This window comes from Podarcis erhardii (assembly GCF_964252035.2).
Source record: "Podarcis erhardii genome assembly, chromosome: 7".
NCBI lineage: Eukaryota > Metazoa > Chordata > Lepidosauria > Squamata > Lacertidae > Podarcis > Podarcis erhardii.
Genome location: NC_138511.1, coordinates 31,530,250 through 31,537,264, shown reverse-complemented (window position 1 = coordinate 31,537,264; position 7,015 = coordinate 31,530,250).

The window sequence follows — 7,015 nt, the reverse complement described above, 5'->3', positions numbered from 1 at the left end:
CCAGGGGTGCTTGTGACTGAAGACACCATTATTGCCACTGAAGAATTAAAAAGCATCACTGAGCTGCCTTGTCACCTCGGATGTCATGATTAACTTACATCTTTCATGTAGTTTGGATAGCAATAACAATAGAATGGACAGGAAACATATTAATAGGTGATGTTACTTGATATTAATGTCTCTCTCTCTTTCTCTTTCTTTCTTTCTCTCTCTCTCTTTCTCTCTCCCCTCCCCGCTCTCTTTCTGCAAGGACTTCAAGAACACCTTTCTCAGACACACGGCTTGAATATGCAATAAATCTCTGCAGCTTTATCTCATCCCCAGCTTCAGTATGATCATGGAATTACGTTAAAGGGTACAGAAGGCCAAACTCTCTTCCTAGTGTATACCAGAGAGAAAATTACCACCACTTGAGTCAAGGGAAGATCTAACTTCATCAGATTAATGATTTATCACAGGCACAATGAGCAAAATCTGAGCAGTTACGGTTGCTTTTTATGGACAGAGACATCTTCCCTCATCTTCCTTTGTACAGACTCCCATCGAGGAGTTGATTGTAGCAATATTTCTCCACTTCCCGGAGTTATCATGAAGAGCCAGATTAGACAATAAGCAGGATGAAGTGGTAAAGATTTTCTGTAGAGTGAACCACTTGAGGCTGTTGGAGGAGATTGTATATTAAATATGGTGGGTACTAAGATTTTCAGAGTCTACTTTGGGTTTGTTTGTTTTTACTAGAAACTGGAGATCCACCAACTGGACCTTTGTTTGCAAGTTGTATATTTTAAATTTAAGAATTCTAAGTTTTGGCTATCAGAATTGTTTTGGTTATCAGAATTGAGAGGAGCTCACAGTCTTACCACTGGCTACCCTCAAGCTTTCTTCCCTATAGCAGTATAATTTAGGGTGACTGTCATTCTGTTGTATACTTAAAATTTAAGTTGTATACTTAAAATTTAAGAATTCTAAGTTTTGGCTATCAGAATTGTTTTGGTTATCAGAATTGAGAGGAGCTCACAGTCTTACCACTGGCTACCCTCAAGCTTTCTTCCCTATAGCAATATAATTTAGGGTGACTGTCATTCTGTTGCTGGCGATATTTACTTGTTGGAAATCAAAAATCCTTGCTGATCACCCTACAGATCACTCTGAGTTATGCCAAATTAGGCTCTACATAGATGCTGCCCCACTTGCAAAACACCCTCACATACAAATCTAGCCTAGTCATCTCCTTGTTCTATAAGTTTCTACACACTGAGAGTTTTCATACTGCGGGAGCATTTAGTTGTGCAATCTTCTCATACACAGGCAGAAATTTGGGAAGGGATGTGACTCAAGGGCAGAGCATCTGCCTTGCATATAGAAGGCCCCAATTTCAATCATCAGCATCAATAGAAAGAGCTGGGAGAGATCCCTGCCTGAAATGCTGGGAAGCTGCTGCCAGTCAGTGGAGGTGGGCCCATGGTTCAATTCAGTATAAGGCAGCTCTGTATTTTCCTATGTACCTGCAACCCACAGTGATCCCCATCAGGAAAGCCTTTACCACTTGGATTCTGCTAATTGTCGAGATCAGCCTTAACTCTACCCCTTTTTAAAAGGAAAAGGTGTGCAAGGATAACCTGTTGTAATATCCTTCGAAGCTGACGTTAAGTATTCAACTGTTACTTAAGCAAAGTGTGAGCGATTAAATTAATCAATCTTCTCAGCCATGCACTGAACAGATGTTCAATAAATCCTCCTGCTCACGGTGGGCGAGGGGGAGCAGGAAGTCCACTTTTTAGCTGTCCTTCATCAGTGACATCCCTCAGCCCGTCCTTTCAGTGGGCCTCCTGGGCCACTGTCAAGGCAGTTCTGCTGTGTTGTTTCTTTATTATAAATAACAACAGGCCACCTGGTCTACCTGCAGTACCTGGAAGCTGAGGTTTAATGATCCTTCAGGCTACATCCTCTGCTCTCTCCTGATCCCCGATAATGGGACTGATGGGAACGGCAGAGGAGTGACGGATGGCATTGACAGATGACTCCAGACAAACATGTGCTGACAAGTAGTGAATATGGGGCAGCCTTGCAGAAAGGTCATGATCAAAAGTACTTGCTTGACTTTCAAAGTCCTCCCCCTCCTCCCTATGAAAAACAATGATTCAGGAGCTTTAGTAGGTCTTGGTGGGTGTCGTTGCCCCCTCCTTCCTTCGTTTGATGGTAGGGTTTTGTTTTCTTCGACTCCTCGGGAGAGCCCAAGGTGTTTAAAGCATTGCCTGTCCATGTCAAAAGAGGGAGGAATCAACACAACTCTGTTTATACAGCAAGCATTCTCACGGCACATCAACCTGGACGGCTTTAAAAGAGGATTAGAAAAAGATGTGGAGAAGAGGGCTACTAGTCATGATGGTGAGGCAACAATGCTACTGAATATCTGTTGTTGGAAACCACAGGAGGGAGAGGACAGCAACAACTGGCAGGCCTCGGGTTCATCATGACTGTCATTATATCAATTCTAGTGGAAGGGACTCTCTCAGAGGCAGTGGATGGAGGTTTTTCAACAGAGGTTTGGTGGCCATCTCTCAGGGATTCTTTAACTGCAATTCCTGCATCACTGTGGTTTGGACTAGATGAACCTTGCATCCTTTCCAACCCTACCATTCTACGATTCTGTCATTCTAAACAGGGCATTATAAAAACCTCCCTTCTTCCCAGCTGAGTCCTTCAAGGAGGGAAACAAATGTGGCTTCCGAGAGCAACCCAGTCCTTTTTAGTCACTCATCATTAAGCCAAAGGTGATCCATTTATATATCAGTCCCACCCTGAAAGCCCCTCTCATGGTAGCAGCAGCAGCACATGACGACAATGACTCAAGAAGAAGAAGAAGATGGAGCAACATCAGGTCGGATCTCATCTCGGAAACCTTTTTCATGTTAATATCAACTGTGACCAAAATGAGTCGACTGACATTCAAACGTAATTGTTAAAATCCCTCCACCTCAGATATACAACTTCAACCTTTTGAGTGCTGCCATTCCATATATGGACTTTATCCACATTTTAATGAGGCTTTAAAATCTCCAAGATTAAGCTGGTATTTTATGTAGATCTGCCTGCTTTTTATGATATCTTGACATGTTGTACAACATTTGTGACTACATCGATCCTTATAAATTCAGCATCCCCCCCTCTCTCTATATATATATTCATAACAAATGCCTCCTTCTATTCCAACCCCCATCCTCTGCATTAAGCACATGGCATTATAACCAGGAGAAGGGTCATATATCTCCCTCGCTTCTTCCTCTATCGCATGTCAATAAACAGGTGGAACTGTAATGTTTGCACATTGGTAGGCAACTTATGGCTATGTTCTGCCTCCACTGGCAGAGGAACTACGGCTCTGAATGCTGGTTGCCTGAAATCACAAGAGGAGAAATTGCAGGTTCTGCTTCCAAGGCTTCCCATTGTGGCATCTGACTGGCCACTAGGAGAACAGGATGCTGGACTAGACGGGCCATTAGCCGGACCCAGCAGAGCTCTGATCTTGCTTGAGGGCTTCCCAGTACATTGTCAGCAATATGATGACAAGTTTTGAGGTGACCAAAGGTGCTGTTTCTCTCATTAAAAAAAAAAAAAAATCTTGCACAGTTGCCAGGTTTCTCTAGCAGTCACCTTGCAAGCCTCTCTATGGTTGATATGAGGAACCTTTGGCCCTCCAGATGTTGCTGAACTACCACTCCCATCATCCCCAGCAAGTGTGCCCAATGGCCAGGGATAATGGGAGATGTAGTCCAGCAACATAGCAAAGGCCCAAGTTTCCCCACACCTGCTCTATAACCTGCCAGCTACATTCCCTCCCAGAACCAGAAACTCAGCTAGAAGGCTGCAAAGACAGTGCTGTGTGGAAGCCCTACAAAGTCTCTCCCCTCCGTCTTCCCTAATCACAGAATCAAAGTGAGGAAATCAAATCCTCATTCAGCTCACATGTAGCCTGCCTGTGCTTCCTTTTACTTTTTAAGTTCAGAGAAGTTCATAAAATTATGCATGGCATAGAAAAAGTGAAAAGAATAAAGTTTTCCTTCTTCTCTCCTAACACTGGAAAATGAAGCTGATTTGGGGTAGGTGAAAGAAAGTAGTTCTCCATGTAACGCACAGTTAAACTATGGAACTTACTCCCGCAGGAGGCAATGGTGACCACCAATCTAGATTACTGTAAAAGAGGATTAGACAAATTCATTGAGGAGAAGGTTATTGGTGGCTACTAGCCATGGAGTCTATGCTCTGTCCCCAGTGTTGAAGGCATTAATGCTTCTAAATACTAGTTTCTGGAAACCACAGGAGAAGGCTCTTGTGGTTGGGTCCCTCTTGTGTGTTTCCTACAGCAGCTGTTCAGCCACCGTGAGAAGAGGATGATGGACATGATGGGCCCTTGGCCTGAATCAGCAGGTTCTCATGTTTTAATGCTCTCCAACTAGGTATGGAAGGATCTGTCTGTTTCAGTTCTCTCAACTTCTCATTTTCCATTCTTATCTTCAGTTCTCTACATTTCTGCATCATGTGTGATTTTTTTTTTAAATCCTCTGAAAATTCACCTGCAGTTTAAATTGGATTTCTCCTGATAAACTCATTAGTTTTGACTAATATACTTTTTTTTGCAAGCATTTTGCTCTGATATAATGCATTTTTGTATGTCATGTCTACATATTTATTTATTTTTATGCACCCTTTCCCCTGATATAAGCGCATTTGTAAACATTGGTTGAGGAACTGCAAAATTCACAGGTAAGTGAATAGCTCTGTTTTAGTATTGGTAAGTGTGGATTGTTAGAATCAGCTTTAAATGTGAACTGAACTGAATTTATATCCAATCCCTACATACAGTACTAGAATCTGGGACACCCAACAAAACTAATATAATACATTTTTATGCTACTTTTGCAAATATATATTCATTCTTATGCTCTATTTCCCAGAATATATGTATTTCTCTAAAGTGCAAATTCGATAGGATAGCTGTATTTCAGTTCACATATTGTTATGGCAAGTATGCATCTGGTAGACTCTGGTAGAGTGTCAAACTAAGATCTGAGAGGGAAAGGGACCCCTGACCATTATGTCCAGTCGCGGACAACTCTGGGGTTGCAGCGCTCATCTCGTTTTACTGGCCGAGGGAGCTGGCGTTTGTCTGCAGAGAGCTTCCAGGTCATGTGGCCAGCATGACTAAGCCACTTCTGGCGCAACCAGAGCAGTGCACAGAAACGCCGTTTACCTTCCCGCCAGAGCAGTACCTATTTATCTACTTGCACTTTTACGTGCTTTCGAACTGAGGTTGGCAGGAGCAGGGACCGAGCAACGGGAGCTCATCCCATCACGGGGATTCAAACCGCCGACCTTCTGATCGGCAAGCCCAAGGCTCAGTGGTTTAGACTACAGCACCACCTGCATCCCCATAGATCTGAGAGATCAGGGTTCGAATCCCCAATTGACCATGAAACTTGTTGTGTAACCTTGGGTCATTGTTGTAGGCAAGAACAAATTAAATAAGGAGGGGAGAACGAAGTATGCTTGCTTGAATGAAAAGGTGGACACAAATGCTTGAGTGAAAAGGTGGGATACAAACACAATGCAACAAAATAAAATGATGAATGCAATAAATGCATTTAAATGAGAATTGAATGGATTTCTCTCCTACCTGCCCCATGCCTCACAAGGGCAAGCATTGGGTTAATGTTGTATCAATCTAAAATATGCCTCCAATCCCAACTCTAGACAAGGCTGCATGGATTCATTCTGCAGTGTTTTCTCTAATGTACACTTTCAGCTTAGCGGGGAGGTGGGGGGTGGCAAGGAAGAGGAAAGAAAAATGACAAATCCTATGTGGAGAAAACCATGTGGTTCTCTCACACGTGGGACAGTTATACATCTTCATGCCCTCTTCTCCGCTCAAACGCAGAGACAAGCCTTCCCCGTGATTTTTTCCTGCTGTTTTGTGCTTTTAATCTGAAACAAATGATTGCAAATGGGGAGTGGGGTGCACTGAAAGTGGGGGTGGGGAGGGAGGGAGAGAAAAGCATTATCACCTTGGCGGAACATCAGGAGTATTAAAAGAGAGAGAGAGAGAGAGAGAGAGAGAGAGAGAGAGAGGAAGGAAGGAAGAAGAAGAAGAAGAAGAAAAGGGTCTATGGGCAAATTCATCTTCCACTACTACAATCAATCTCTCACCTAAAGAAATACACAATAACTAGGCAGGAAAGGTTTAAGATTTATAGCCCAGAAACATCTACACTGACCAGCATATACCTTAGCCTCCTTGGCTTGCCTCCTTCCTGGAATGGCTCTTTCGAACAGTTACAATGATATACTGTCTCTCCCTACTGTTTTACAAGTACATTAGCTTTATTTAATGAGATCTCTGAGTAATTTAACAGATGTATATAGGACATAAGACTAGGAAAACTCTTGCTACTCGAAGACTTTTGCCAAAGCAGCTCATCTGCGTCACGACGCCTCGGTATAATGTTATTGGGATTTGGGGGGAGGTTTTTTAAAATAAAAAATAAAAAAATGAGGCTTTGAATGGATGGATCATATCTATAATTGGCAACAACACTCGTATGCCCACAGTTACTTGTTACTATACTGGACTGATTCATCTCCTCCCTTAAATAGGATAAACGCAAGGAGTGGAGTGGGTTATGTTATATAGAGAGAAAGAGATTCCAGGAGGAAGACTGTATTTCCTCTTCACCTTTATGTCAACCATTTTCATTTTAAGAATTTATACCTCGCTTGTCTGGTGATTGGAAATGAATAAATAAAAAACAATAAAGCCAACAGACTGGCAAGAATCAGTAATATATATATATATATATATATATATATATATATATATATATATATAATCAGTACAATAATAAAACATTGGTTTAAAGCAAAAAATCAATAACAAAGGCACAAAACTAGTAACAGTAGCAGAGAAACTAAACCAGCCTTTGTCAAAATTCCAACATACACATCTGAGACCTGTGAAGTT